Here is a 15,684-nt window from a genome sequence, read left to right as displayed (position 1 = left end):
GTAGCTGTGAGACGCTTTCATGTCAATATGGACCAAAGTCTCAGACATGTTTCTAGCAGACTAAATCCAGCTTAAATAAGGTAGTTGCATTTCTCAGTTACATGGCTTTAAATGTTTCCATGTGGACAAGATTATTAAGATGTACTATGTTCTGCAGATCCACATCCAACGAGCAAAGTATAAGTCTTTGTCCACCAGCTCAGTTCAAACCCTGGGTACATGGTAAAGAAGACACCTGGTTTAATGAAGTTGAAGACTGCTGGAGGTCTGCATTGGGAGATTACACGAGTGTTTCCCACATACGGTATAGACTTTACTTGGGCAGGTCACCCAGGTATATTAACAGTTGGCCAGGTATTTTTGGAGGATTTTGGAGAGAAATACAGAAAGAGATCTTCTGTTATCTAGTATTATGCGGTAACGGTAAGACGCGGATATGGTGGATATTTTAGAAGCATGGACCAGGTAAAGCACCAGTGAGCAGTGAACACACCAGTGCAGATGTGATTCAGAACCATGTTCGTTTCAGCAGGCTACATCATTAACAAGCCTTCTCCACATGCTGCCCACCTGCTGCTGTGAAAACTAAATCACGGATGGAAAAATCCAAAAGACTGTGTCTTTTCTGCAACTTTATAAAACTTCTGCTGATGGACAAAGGCAGCAGAGCAGACTCAGGGAGAGAGAAAATGAAACAAAAGGGACCAGGCAAGCCAGTGTGTTTGCAGTTAAGAGACCAGACTTATAATTAATAATAATAATAATTTGTCATTTAGTGGACGCTTTTATCCAAAGCGACTTACAATTGTCATACATGTCAGAGGTTGCATGCCTTTGGAGCAATTAGGGGTTAAGTGTCTTGCTCAGGGACACAGTGGTGGATGTCACAGGGAGAATCAGCCCAAGTCTCCCACACCAAAGTAGGGCTGCACCAAAATGAAAATTATAATGAAAAAATTTGCCGAATACCGAACACAGAACAAATCCGTTCACATTTTTTCCATTTATTTATTTTCCATTTTTTTTTACCATTGCATAAATTAAATAGTCAAAATATGTTTCCCACAGGATTTGGAGAGACTATGATGGGTGGACTATGGTGGATGGGTCCGAGGCCCAAGAGCGTCTAGTAAATTACATGTGTTCATTTACTTTTAATGCATACATGTAATATGTTTTATACTTTCTGTGAATATAATCCAATTAATCTTATTTCCATACTGTATAGACTCCTTATTTTGAAAACCAGACGCTGTCACATGTTTATCCTCGTGCTAAATTCATCAAGTCCTACCCAATTGGATAAATAATGTTGTATGTGGTTCTCGTATCACAACTTCATAGTCTCTCTTCAGGTTTGACTATCATACTGCAACAATTTGTAAAGAGAGAAAATGACAGGATAAAGTCGCTAACCTGCCTGTCAGCTTGCACTTGTCCATTTCAATGGATTTACCATAAAAGCTTGAATACGTGTGCACTCTAAATTTAGGTGCGGCTAATCGTCTTCTCAGAAACGAGTGACAAATACTCAAACTGGGTCAGACCGTTTGTTGCTTCTTCTAAGAAGTAAGCCACAGATGAAGAGGATGTGCTAGGAGACAATTCAGCAGACCAGTGTCTGCAAAAGGCAATTTTTGTGTCTTTCTCGGGCATTTTAAAGAGCTTCCACACTGGCGACATGTCAGCGTAATTGTTCTGTAAAATTAATTCGGTCTTTTGACATATTAGGATATTTTCGGCCGATTAATTTTGGCAAACCCCGCTAACACCCACCAACCCACCCCCTAAAATACAATATACAAATGAAGTTGCCTACATAGACTTGTGACAGCCAGTCTACCAAAGTGTAAAACGTACAGTGATGAGTATGGGAACAAGAGTATGTTCTTCAAATACGACAACAGCGACAATGTTTTACAAAAAGGGGGACTGTTTCTCCCATAAATTCAGTTTCACAAAAAAGTATCAAACTTTTGAGCAAATTTAGCTAAACTACTGTATCACCAAACGACTGCAGAATGTATTTTAAAAAGGAAGAGAACTGCAAAAGGGAACATGTGGAGGTAAGTGGATCAAAAAAAAAGACAAGGCAAGAAGAGCTAATGAAAGCATGAAATGAGATTAGTAGAAGAGAGGAGGTCAGGAGGTGGGAGGACGGTGGTTCTGTGTCTCTGGCCTTGTGTCCGACAACTTCTAAGTGTAATGAGAAAGTACTTAAACACCTGAGTCCACCACATGCAAGCACACACATGTTAATATGAGGTCTGTCATTGTTCATTTGCTCTCTTTCATCTTTTAGTTATATTACAGTCTTTCTGTCTCTTTTGTTTGGTTCTCCTTTTTCCAATTCCTTTGACATCATTAAACAAACACACCTGGTGTCTAGTTACTTGAGGCCACACATGATTTCCATGCACTCTTCAAACACAAGAACAGTAGAAGATCAATTATTACGTCTGTCTTCTTACCTCTGTGTATGTCTCTTTGTTCAGTGTTTCTCTACTTCACCTACATTGTAGTTATTAATATTGTTGTCCAGAATCATGTGCAATCAAAGGGTGTCTAGATAAGGGAAAGGAATAAAAGGGAAGTGGTTCAACTCTAACTTTGCAAGCAGACAGTGCACAGTACTTAAATGAATAGCAGTCAACGTGAAATTTAGCTGATAGGCTATAAAATAATTTAAGAATATTTTTCACATATACTGTAATTTATATTGTTTATACAGTTAGCACATGCTAAAACAACAAATGGAATGTGTACTTATCTTCTGTTGAGAATCATTACAATACAAATTTGCATGGTAAGAAAATATCCCCTTTAGACACTCGCTGTTAATACGCTTATAACCAACATCATCACAGCATACCCAAACCTTTTTATTAGCAGAACTGTTTATTCACATAGCCTAATTTAAATAAAGTAGCCTGACCTTACATTTTAGGCCTCTAGAGACTCACTACATTTTGACATTTTTACTTTTGGACATACAAACATTTATTTAGTGGGTTTCATGGGCTACTCTGGGATTTTTGTATTAATAATTTCTAATTCTTGTCAATACTGCCACCGTTTAACTTATGAGTGGCCATGTAGCTGGGAGTGGGAAGTCTGGTTCTGCACATTGTACTGTAAACTCCCAATAAATTTAATATTGCAATATCTTTAAGGCATATAATTAAAGCATTGTAAACCCAGCAGGGCAGAACAAGCAACACAGAGTATACACACATTACGTTCTTTTAACGACAGCATGCACAATACCAGAACTAGCTCATCTAAATCGCATGCAGTCATTTTTCATGTTATCAATAACACATGCTTTTCCAGCTATGACATGCCAAAATGGCTTATGTGAAAAAAGCCTTCCTTACAGAAGACATTTTGAATTATCATACTAAGATAAGGTGTTACTAATAACATTAACAATGGCAATGTTCTATTAAAGTTCCCCAGTAAGTCATGAGAGTATGACAGTGAACCAGTGTGCACAGTATCAGGATACTGAAACTGAAGCTGCTAAATGACACTAAGCCATAACTGTTATTATTTACAGATGTTCTTGTCCTACTGTGACATGTCTAAATATTGTGTGACCAGTGCTGAAAACCACAACCCATCTAAGGCCCCGATCAGACAGAAAGCGCTTTGCAGGTTCAAAAATGCGCAGCAATGCCTTTTTTGGTTGAATTTGGAAAAGATCAGTGTGCTGCGTTTTTTTATGTTGCTAGGCAACCAACGAATCAGCTGTCCTGTCAGTCCAATCAAAGATTATAGCGCCAGCAAACTGTAATCATTGGTATGCCACTAATTAATAACTGTCATAGTAGCAGAAACTTGATCACAACTCACAGGTCTGTGTCTTTTGTTGCAAAAAATAAATCCAGAAAAATGTCGGCTGTGGATCGTTCCTAATGTAATAGTTAGCTAACGCTAGCTAACTTCATACTAAATGTAACATAATAAAGCCCTACTGTTCTGCTTTTTAATGATTGTAATAATAAATAGGGGCCTATCCAGCTTTACAAGAACAGTGTTGATACTTAATATCGTTGTCTTTTGTCTCAATCGTCGGGGGATGCGGTGGTTCACTTGTACTGTGTCAGTGGTAGGCATTAGCTTCTATCTTTCATTTTTTCACGTCTGTTTAGGTCAGTTTGCCAGCCTGAATACTACCTTCAAATGTATAACGGAACAGCAAAACTTTCTGCTTCTTTCTAATATCGCGTTTCCCAACAAATTTGCCAATATTTCTCCAGGGAGTGCAGTAATAGACAGTGGCAGCGCCGACAGTTTGTTGGACTTAGCAACAGTAACCAAGGGGGGCGGGGCCTTGCGAAGGGTAAATTCCAATTTATTTCCCAGATCCAATTTTTTGTTTGACAGTTCACATTATTCTTTAAATGTGGCCCATATTAGACTCCAGTGTGAACTGTCCACAGCCTGAAAGTGACCCGCATGCGCAGAAGAGTAAAATGACGTCACATGCAGCAAGCTGTACAGAAGTAAGCCACAGAGGTTAGCCCCGGTTAGCTCATACTTCCTAACCCCCCCGAATTACACGGGAGACTCCCGTATTCCATTGCCCTCAACCAGTTTACTCCCGGGGTCACATCTCTCCCCATTTATGACAAATGTTTACAACTTTCTGTCCTACATTCATTACTGTTTCTGACACTGTACAACTCATCTGCCCCACAACTCTTTCTCGCTCTACTGCGTCCGCTCGGATAAGTAGTGTTCATAACAGCTCCGTCCAGGGGGGAACAGCTGCTCTAGAGTGACGTCAAAGTCGCATGAGTTCTGATCTGAGTGTCCAGACTGAGGTCGCATTTAAAAAGATCTGATCTGTATTGGATTTGGACCACATATGAAAGTGGCCCAAATCCGAACTGGAAAAGATTAGATTCCATGTGAATCGGCTTATTCACAGTAGCATAAAAGATCAGATTTGAGTCACATATGAGCAAAAATTCTGATTTGGGTCACTTTGGCTTGCAGTCTGAACGTAGCCTAAGGCCCTCTCTACACGAACACTGGTATTTTCATAACCGTGACTTTTTTACGCGGTTCCGCCGTTCGTCCACACGGAAACGCAGTATCAGGTCACTGAAACCGAACATTTTTGAAAATCCCTGGCAGGGTGAGGATTTTCAGAAACGCCGGTTGCAGTGTTGTCGTGTGGACAGTAAAACCGGGGGTTTTGCCTTGCGACATCAGAGTGTGCGCCGTTATCTGCTGTGTTTGATGTCAGACACTGCCTGCTTTGTTTACAATTTTATTAGGCTCTGATTGGCCAACGTGGCTTTACAGTTAGGGTCATATCACTGCCAGGTGGTTTGGCATCCTCTTGACAGTGCTTGATAGCGTGTGTTTGTGTTATCATGTGGATGGAGATTTTTTTTTAACAAAGGAGGGAAATCTCCGGTTATAAAAAATACCCGTGTCCGTGTGGACAATACTAATACTCCTCTAGAGAACAAAGTGCTATGAAAGTATGTTTGTATTAAATAGATAAAACAGAACATTAATAATCCAAATGAAAGCAATTATATCAGGTGATATCCCTAGGAGTTAACGTCTGTCACTCAACACCATGTGATTTGATTAATACATCTGAACCAGTGTGAAGCAGCCAAGTGTAGAAGCAATCATGTGCGGAGGTTGACCCAGCACCTCTAAACAGGATGTGCATGTAACCATGTGTACTTGGCATTTACCACATTTATCACTGATACAGAAACAAATTATTCTGATCTACCATAGGTGAGGTCCGATCCCACTGTGAAGCATGGCCCACCCGTAAATATTTAATAACAGAAACAAATTTGCTGCACATAAAGCAGTCTCTGCTTCTTAATTGGGCTCTTTAGTTATTCCTCTTAATGTTAAATACTGGCAGAGAGGGTTTAAAGACTCATTAACACACACAGACTCACACTTACACACACCTTAAGGTTGTATGGCTGGGTGAACTATGCACGCAGACACAGATACACACACAATAACAGTGTAGTAGGTGTGCCACCCCACACACACACAGACAGGGGATAATTATTACCTTCATATGCAAACGCCTGCAGTGCCCGCCTGGCAGCCTGACGTTTTTTAAAGTGTGTACTTTTCTTATTTAATTAATTAAAACAATCGTCAATGAACTTTAAATTAGTCCAGCATAAAATAATCATTTCCGCTGTGTGTGTGTGTGTGTGTGTGTGTGTGTGTGTGTGTGTGACTGTATGTGTGTGCGTGGTGGGTGTGCATGTGCGTGTGTGTGTGTGTGTGTGTGTGTGTGTGTGTGTGTGTATGTATGTGTTAATAATTAGCAGGCAGTAAAGCGGCTGTGTTAATTGCATTTAGGATCCTGCCTGGGGAGAGAGAGATGGGAGGAGCAGAGTGAGAGAACATAAGAGAGAAAGAGGGAGAGAGGGAAAGAGAGAGAGAGAGAGAGAGAAGCTCTCTCATCTCTTGTTCCTGAAATAGAGAATTCCCATGTATTCTGAGATATAAAATGGAGCGTGGAGCCCTCAGGAGCAGGAAAACACACACACACACACACACACACACACACACACATACGCACACACAGTCTCACACTCGCTTTCTTTCACACACTCATGCACACACACACACACGCACACACAGCCCCTGGGAGGATGGAGCTAACCTTAATTAGCCTAACACTGTGGTGAAATTGATTGAAATGCAGAACATCAATTATTAAGCCTAACTGTTTTCATAACCCCACACACACCCCGGCATGTAGCACATGTAGGGGGAGGGATGGGAGGGATAATAAGGGGGTGGAGGTGTGTGTGATGATAAGAAAGGAAAGGTGTGAATATGTGTGTGCGTGCTACAGTAACTCATCACTAAGAAGAGTAACAAGATAACATATACTACATACTGTAGATTTTACACATTGAAAAACCAAGCATACCACAGATGGACAAGCACAAACAAGCAATTAGTGATCAGCTCACATCCTCACTATTTTCTGTATAGAAGAGGGATGTGTGTAAAATGTTTAAAAGGAAACTACTCTACCTTAAAGAGAATGTGCTGACTGCTTTAGGTGCTAGTAAAGTTTCAATGGCTCTGCTATGGCTTAAATGCATCTGCGGCATCACTGACTTCCACAATCTAGATTTTACTTAGGAGAACTTTGCCATGAATGTCCTCATCTAAGTTAGAAACAGAGTCTTTCTTATTATTTTATACAACCCAGTCATTTTCACTAGCTGATATTATTAATAGTCAAGATAATTGTACCTAAAGGAAGATTGTGTAACAACTGATAATGTAACAAGTCTTAAATGTTGTAACAATTTGTCAAAATGAAATCTGAAAAAATAAAATGTTGCTTTAAATTAATCAGAAAAGTTATCAAGACTGTTGATTACAAGTTACAGATAATGCAATAACATTAGCATATCAATTGGAAATTATTACTCAATTAGAGATGTTACATGTTAAATGATTAAACTAAACTAGACTCTTGGTTGAGTTTAATAATGCTCTAAGGCTGTACTTAGCTAAATGATAAAATCAATGAAGATGCTAACATGCTAGCTTGATGTTAGGCAGGTATAATGTTCAACATTTTCATCATCTTAGTGTAGTCATGCTAACATTTGATAATTTGAACTACATTTAAATTTATACATTTAGCTGATGCTTTTCTCCAAAGCAATTTCCAATTGCCATAAATCATTGTACACCTCTGGTGCAAGTAGAAGTTAAGTTTCTTGCTCAGGCACACATTCAGGGGCACCACCGCGCGGTTGTTCAATGGTTAGCATTGTCGCCTCACAGCAAGAAGGTTGTGGGTTCAAACCGGTTGCACCAGTTGTACCATATGTAGGCTAGGTTAACTGGTGTCTCTAAAATTGTCCTTAGGTGTGAGTGTGAGTGGTTGTTTGTTTATGTGTGGCCCTGCAATGGACTGGCGACCTGTCCAGGGTGTACCCCGCCTTTTACCCGATGTAAGCTGGGATTGGCTCCAGCCCCCGCGACCCTGGCATAGATAGAATTAGAAAATGGATTATTGTTAGTTATATTTATTACTGATGTTCTTCTCATGCATATGTAGCTATAAAATCAGTACAAGCGGAGTCAGGGTCCAGCATAGTGGAAGCTGAGCCAAAGATGGGCCAACTCAGAGCTGAAGCTGAGGAATGAGATTTTTATCTCATATACGTTCTGCTCTATTTTATGAGACTGCATTGTAGTGTTTGATTATATTTAACTGTTAAAGCATTCTGACTGACTCAGGCTTGCCTGGTCTTGTTCAGTGCAGTGGTGACTTGCTTATACAAACTTAAGAGGCAGGTGTCATAAAAAGTTACTTGAAGGTCTTCATCATAATGAAATTGACTGTGGAGTACTACCATGTCACTTTGCTGATACATGGCTTTCTGGCCGTGAGCAAATGACTACAATACTACACAGCATGGCATGACCATTAAGCCTCAGTGTATTGCTACAGACATTTTGACATTTCAGTGCAAGAAAAGCAGCCATCATTACTGTTATTAGTTACACCTGTGCTTTTCCTCGTGCTACAGTAAATTTACATTCATGATTAGATTGGAAGAACTACAATGATAAATAAAAGAGTAAAAGATTTTGTGAAGAAAAGTATTTCCACATTTTCAGCTAAGCACGATACTTCCTATTCACACAGAGAGCGGACAGCAATTACAAATGCACTACTGTATGACCCCCTCTGTGACACCAACAACCACTGCTCTTATCCAGTGACCTTTTGAACCCAACCTGAGTGCAGGTCACGAAAGGGTAACTGACGTCATTTCAACCACAAACACACTTCCTGCTGATTGATCTTAATAGCCTGTGGTTGGTTGAATCATTTTGAGGATAATGTAGAACTCACAGGTGACCAATAAGACTAAAAAATGTGTTTGAACTCTACTTCCCAAATGGATTTGTGGCAAAGTGATCTCAAACTAAATGAGTTTTTGAAGAAATCACCAACAATGCCAGAGCAATTTGGCCATTACTGTCACAGGTTTGAGGACCACTGTACACCAGCTGAATGATACTGAAGTGGACTAGTTGTAGTTTACTTAATGGTTTTAACAGTGACACCTCCAGGCCTAAGCCAGTGAGTACGGCCCTTTAACATTTTACAATGAGTCTCAGGAGTGGGATTTGCAAGTACGGACAAGCAGGCTTGTTTGATGTGCATTTTTCAGTTTTTCCACTTGATTTTGAAAACAAGTCCAAAGGTCAACGACCTTTCCCCATCCAAAGAGCACCAGTAATTTTATTCACCATCGGGGCTGGAGCGATTCTTCTATTATGAAAATGATGAATATCTTACTGCATATTACTCCAGTGATGAAATGAATCCATGTCATAACCATTTTAGGTTTAGTGTCAAGTACTTAAGTAAAAATACTGCGTATCCAGTTCAGGGAAAAGGTACAGTGATTACATTAATCTGTGTGTCACAGCATCCTCTACAATGTGAGATCCAGTATTCTTCTGATCCGACATCTGACAAATAGGGGAAAACAAAGGGGAAATTAGACTCCTTTTAAATCATTATAATGTGCTTTATGTGTCTCTTTTTCAGGATGATGACTGAATATGCGATGTGAATGACTTGTTTTTGATTTCGGATAAATTAGTCACTAGATAAATTGACCAATCAAAAATATTATCTTTAGATTAATCGCTTAAAAAATAATCATTGTTAGCTGTTAAAATTAAGGGGGCAGGTTTTTCCTTTTCACTCGTGTTTGGGCATTTTTCTGACTTCCTTTTGTCCTCCTAATATCTGTCAATTCATAAATACATTTGGCTTAAGCTTGTGTCACAGTGAAATGAAACCAAATGCAACACGGACAGGTGTAACCCAATAGCATTGATGTCATCCTGTGCTCTTTGCTATCGTGAGACGAACATCATTAACAACACAGCACTAAACTGCTTTAATAGGTATAATTATCACAGCTGAAACACATACACACATATACATACACACACAAACACTGTTACAACAGCTGGGGCTTCAGCATCACCTCCCCAGTGTTCATACAAAAAGCTCCCTGTACTAAATGAAATTGGGGAAAGCATCGTAAGGAGTCCAACAGTTCTGTCGTTGGCTACAGATGTTATAAGTTGTATTTTCTTCCCTGTGGGTTTCTGGTTTTTGTCATTATTTCCTTAGTCCTGTGTTTTCGTGTTTTCCTGATCTGTGTACTTATGTGTTTTATCATTATGGTCTGTGTCAGTGTTTCCTCTAGGATTGTTTTCAGCAGCGGGGGCAGGACAAACCGCTCCACCAAGAAAATGTTATGTTTTACAATGAAAAATATGTAATTTCACATCATATTGGTCCATTATTTTCACCATATCGCTGAACAAATACTTGGAAAAGCTAGAGCAGATAATATATAAAAAGCACCCAAAGATCAGTCTACTGGAGGAACTACAACCTTTAGATCTGGAGAAAGTAATTTGGTTGGTTCTGTTGCTCCACAGTGATTTTACAGTGATGGCACAGCATGTTTTGGGCATCACCCCTAAGCCTTAACGCAGGAAAACCCTGTTAATATGACCTCAGAATCATTATAGATAGGACTGTTCATGTTTGCCTTTTGTGTCTTCATTTTACAGCTTCTGACATTTATCTGTAGACATTAATATAAAAAATAGGCAACATGAGAAACCTCCTCCCTTCTGAGGTGCATTTTATTTGCACATTAAAATCCAAAGAGAAACGTCTCCTCATCAGCTTAAAAGGACTAGTTCGCATCACTAATTAGCTTTACTAACTTCAGCTGCTCCAGTCACCTCCATCCTTTCTTTTCCAAAACCACTTTTTCAGACTGAAAACTGAAAAATAATTGAATCAGTCTGTACAGGACAGAGCTGCAGGCTACGTTAGTTTAGTCTAAGTTTGTACCTGATGTTCTCAATATTAGACAAGTAGGTAGTAATAAAATACAGCTTCCAGTTACTTTCTATAAATTGAGCTAATGTTAAGTTACATAGCAGCTATGTAGCTGCTGTAGAAGCTAGTAGTCTGAAGGGGAGGGGAAATGTTAGCTAACTTAGCGCTAACCGGCTTCACTTTTCCAGCAGGTGGGAAACAACAGACTTTTCTTGGTCTTGAGAAGCTAACACACTGTAACAGACACCGTACATTTACTGCCAGAATATTTTCCTCCACTTGCGACACTTTCCGCCGCTAGGACAATCAAACACTCGCTACACACCTCCCGATTCAGAGTTACACTGCTCTTATAACACCATCTGTCACATATGTTCTGCATAGAACGAGGAGAGGAAGCGAGCCGAGCATTGAGTGCTGCCGTGCTCAGTGTGCAAGTTAAAACATTTGTAGCGCATAGTTTAATGATCGTGGGTAATTTTAGTAGTGGCATTGAATGCATATAGAGGAAACAGTGTGTCCTAGTCCTTAGTCTTGTCTCCTGTCTGTGCCCTGATTCTGCTGTCTTTCCATGTTTTGTGTTTTACTTTGGTAGATCTGTCCTTGTGTGTTCCTCTGAACTTCACTTCCTGTTTTATTTTGGTAATCCTCTGTACCTGGTGTGCTTTGGGTGCGTTCCGATCGCCCTGTAGTTCCCTGCTAAGTGGACTGCGCAGGGTATTCGGCCATTTTAAGTGAGATTCCAAACCGCAGGGAGCACAACATGTTCACTTCAAAGGGCACTGAGAACTGTGTATGGAAGAAGGGAACAACGGTTCATCACTTTGCTGGAAGTTGTCAAGAAAGATCACCCATAAGCCTTTGCGCCTCATACGTGTTAACAATAGAGCAGACCACAGAGTTTGTATATCTGTAATTACTGTCATTGCAACTAATTTTATCGTTATTTATATGATTATTTCAGAGGTTAAGTTACCTAAAAACAACAATGCTCATATGAATTTTTTTAAGAATGACGCTGCATATCTTGTAAATTAATCCAATCACATTCATTCACAAGTTACATACATTTTAATAGAATATAAAAAGAAGAAGTTACTAAAATATATGTTTTGTAATTGTATCAGTTTGTTTTAATATACAGTATATTCAATATTTAATTTCAGTAAATGTCCACAATGGCAGCGGGTATCTGAGGTGTTTACGTTACCAGGGTAACACACTGCAGAACTGACGTGCGCTTTGATGATGTTGCAGGTTGTTCCGAATGGAAGAATTTTGTCAAGGGAAGTTCCCTTAACCGACATTCCCTGAGCAGGAAGTAGGGAGTACTGTTTATGTACACTGTGGATCGGAAAGCAGCCCTTCCCTTCCCTCCCTGCTCATTTAGTGTGTATTGTCCTCAGTTGTCTTCAGTCCTTGTCACGTCCTTGCGTCGTCTGTGTTGAGTGTTCTGTGCTTTCCCTGCGCTTTTGGATTATTTCATTGGTTTGTACTTTGTTCTTGGATTCTTCCCTTTGGATTATGTGTTGTTTGGAGTACCCTTTTGTTTGGACATTTGCTGCTGAGCTCCCAGCGTAAGCCTGTTTAGTTTTGTGTTAATAAATCTTTATTCGAACTGCAACAACCTCGCCTACAGTCTGCATTTGGGTCCACACCTCAGTTCTCAGTTCTCAGCTTCTGCACTCAGCGCCCCCTTGACAACAGACTTTATTCCCACTGTTGGTATTCTGAATTGACATTTCTCATGGGAAGGAAAACTCCACCAAGTACACAGTGCAGATGCACATCATAGAGATATTGCAAATTGGATAAAAATATTTGGCAATTCATATAGATTTCACATAGATTAAACATAGAAAAAAATAATACAATACAATCAGTCCGGGGTACCGGTCCTTTGCCTACCCTGACATGTCAAAATATCATAAAAAAGGCGTATTTTGAATAAAGAGTGACAGCCATAGCACATGCCCACATAGTTCAAGTCTAATCTGCTACAGTAAGTGAATCACTTATGAGGTATGCAGATCCTTTAATTAAGAGAAGTATGGGAAGCATTCCCCAACACAGCACCACATAAAGTAGTGAAGCTGGTAAGATGGATGTTTTATTCACATAAAATCATTCTTTGTTTAAAGCAACAGCAGTAATGAAACAGGCATAGTGTATCTCCCCTGAAAAACCTTGACCAGAGGAGGCCAACAGTTCCAACATCCCCTCTATTCCTGTGACTAGAGTATGCCTCGTCTCCCTGACTCAATGACTCCCTGACCTCCAGTCTTTGTCCCAGCGTTGCATCGCCACAATCCACTGAGTCAGTGGAAAACTCATTTAGGCCTAATTACATGGGCTAGGCTTCTGCCTCTCTTACTTTCTTTCACTGCAGAGGCACTTTCTTTCACCCCTTCTCTTTTCTCCTTGCTCTCTCATTTCTTCTGTCCTCGTGCTCCAGTTACCAGATCAAGGTAGCCCTGCACTACCGGCCAGCCAGAACACACACACACACACACACACACACACACACACACACACACACACACACAGGACATCCAACACTCTAGTGTGGCCAAGAGGCCACAGGTACACCGGTACAAAGGCTTTTAGATGGTGCATTGTTATTTCCCTGGGGTCAGCAATAGGTTAGGGGCCAGTCTTAATTAGTTGACATAACTTATACATGATTACCCCTCTTCAGGTCCTATGGCTCCCAAACACACACACACACACACACACACACACACACACACACACACACACACACAAAGTGCTTTTCTAAGACCCAAAGCCAAGAAGTAAAGAGGGCTTGTCCATGAAAGACACACACACAAACACACACACATCATGTCTAAGGTTTAGAATTAAGGGGTCAGGTAGGTGAAATGTAAGGAACCCTGGGAGGAACCTTACCCCGGGACGTCAGACGGCACAAAAACAACGTCAGAAACAAAAGTCATATTAATGATAGATGACAGTCTGGTCAGCGTTCAGGTCATATGTCAGGACCTACACTGCTATGTCACCAAGAATCGAAGATGGTAGACAAGGACAGTTAAATATGTTTTTAAAAAATTCTCTCCTGTGCATGACAGGCAGGAGTTTTACCTTAGATATATAGACGGGAGAGATGCACGCGCAGCTAGGGGGTTATTTTAAAAATAATAAATAACAAAGCAGGTCCCTCCCGACATTTCAACTAATTGCGTATTCATAACAGCATCAATGAGTATGATTTTTACGTACGTTTTTTAACGCTACTATCTGAGATAAAAAGATCAAGCGTCTTGACTTTTGAACTAACATTACGGTTTTGCACACACATTTATAAGAGAAGTATTCAGTGCTGCAGCTGTGCTGCTTAAGCAGATGCTTCAATACAAAATTGTTTGCGGTTGATAGCTTTTTGCTGGTCGCACAACGTCTACAACGGAAGACAATGTTCTTTGCATCTCTGAGTGTGACACAGCTAGGCTTAATGGCAGGACTTACAGCTGTGAAAAGAACGCCATCGTTCTCCATTCTTACTTTAACTTTTTGGCTAGCAGCTGACTTGAACAACATTATGTCCGGTTTCAATGACTTGCAGTACAGTCACGCATGTTATATTAATATGCGAAATGAAACACAAACAAACAGATCCAACTCTGAAATGGCTGTTTATTATTTAGTCAACAAGAATTTACAAACAATGCGTAATCTATGTTGATTACAGCGGTTGACTACAGTCTGACCAGCTACCAAAGCACTTTTGCCCGCTGGCTAGTAGTGTTTGTATACAAGAACCCGTCTAAAGACAGCAACAAAAAGATAGATAGAGGGATAGATAGCAATAGAGAATAGACACCACCAAGACATTACATATCAGGCAAATAATTTGAATCTCTGGCTCTGCTGAAACGTGTGATTCAAGATAAGCAGCACAGCTTTGTAAAAGTGATTTACATATCTGTCTTTGTGTGTTTGAATGTATTATATAAGTAAACAAATTTCTTTAACACAGAGACCAATGAAAGCCCATAATTACACACTATAATCTACTCTTAATGCGATATGATATTGACAGAAAATATTCTGTTCTTCAGGAGCAGATGCTTACCAGCAAAGTAATTTGAACCTGCCATTACTCTCCTGGACCAGCCAACCTCGTGTTCATATAAAATCCATAATACACTGTAGACTAACAGGCTGGTGTAAGCTCACTGTTGCAATACATATGGTTCTTACTGTAATTTACCAATCTGAATTACTCTCCTAGTTGTTGCAAAGCATTTTGCATTTGCAGCTGCTCCACTAGACAGCATGGTTACAGCACGTCTGATCAATATCCAGCCCATAAAGCAGATGCCACAGTTACAAGAATAAATGTGCTTGTGTCTATAAACTATTAAGAAACATTAACATAAACTGAAATCAGTTCTGCAACCACAAGAGATAAAAATGACCGCCACCATTACCAGTTTATATTACACTTCCAGAAAGTTTAGGCACACTCAGGATATGGTATTAATTTGTTTGGGAAATGCTTACTGCTCTGTACTGTAATAGGGCTCAGGGGAATGAGGGGAATGAGATCCAAGGCCAAACCATAAGGAAGGAGGGTGAGTATCAACAACAACAGCTTAATGATGCTCTGGTAATGGAGCACAAGCAGGTCACTTAGAAAGAGTACTCACTCTGGCAGGCAAAAACACACTTTGCACACAGATTGCAATATGTGCACTAACACAGACGTAAACGGGGAGACCCAGTAGGTGCCA

Source organism: Micropterus dolomieu, linkage group LG13 (genome assembly GCF_021292245.1).
Source record: "Micropterus dolomieu isolate WLL.071019.BEF.003 ecotype Adirondacks linkage group LG13, ASM2129224v1, whole genome shotgun sequence".
In the NCBI taxonomy this organism is placed as follows: Eukaryota; Metazoa; Chordata; class Actinopteri; order Centrarchiformes; family Centrarchidae; genus Micropterus; species Micropterus dolomieu.
The sequence above is the reverse complement of the archived record's forward strand: the minus strand, read 5'-3'. Positions refer to the sequence as shown.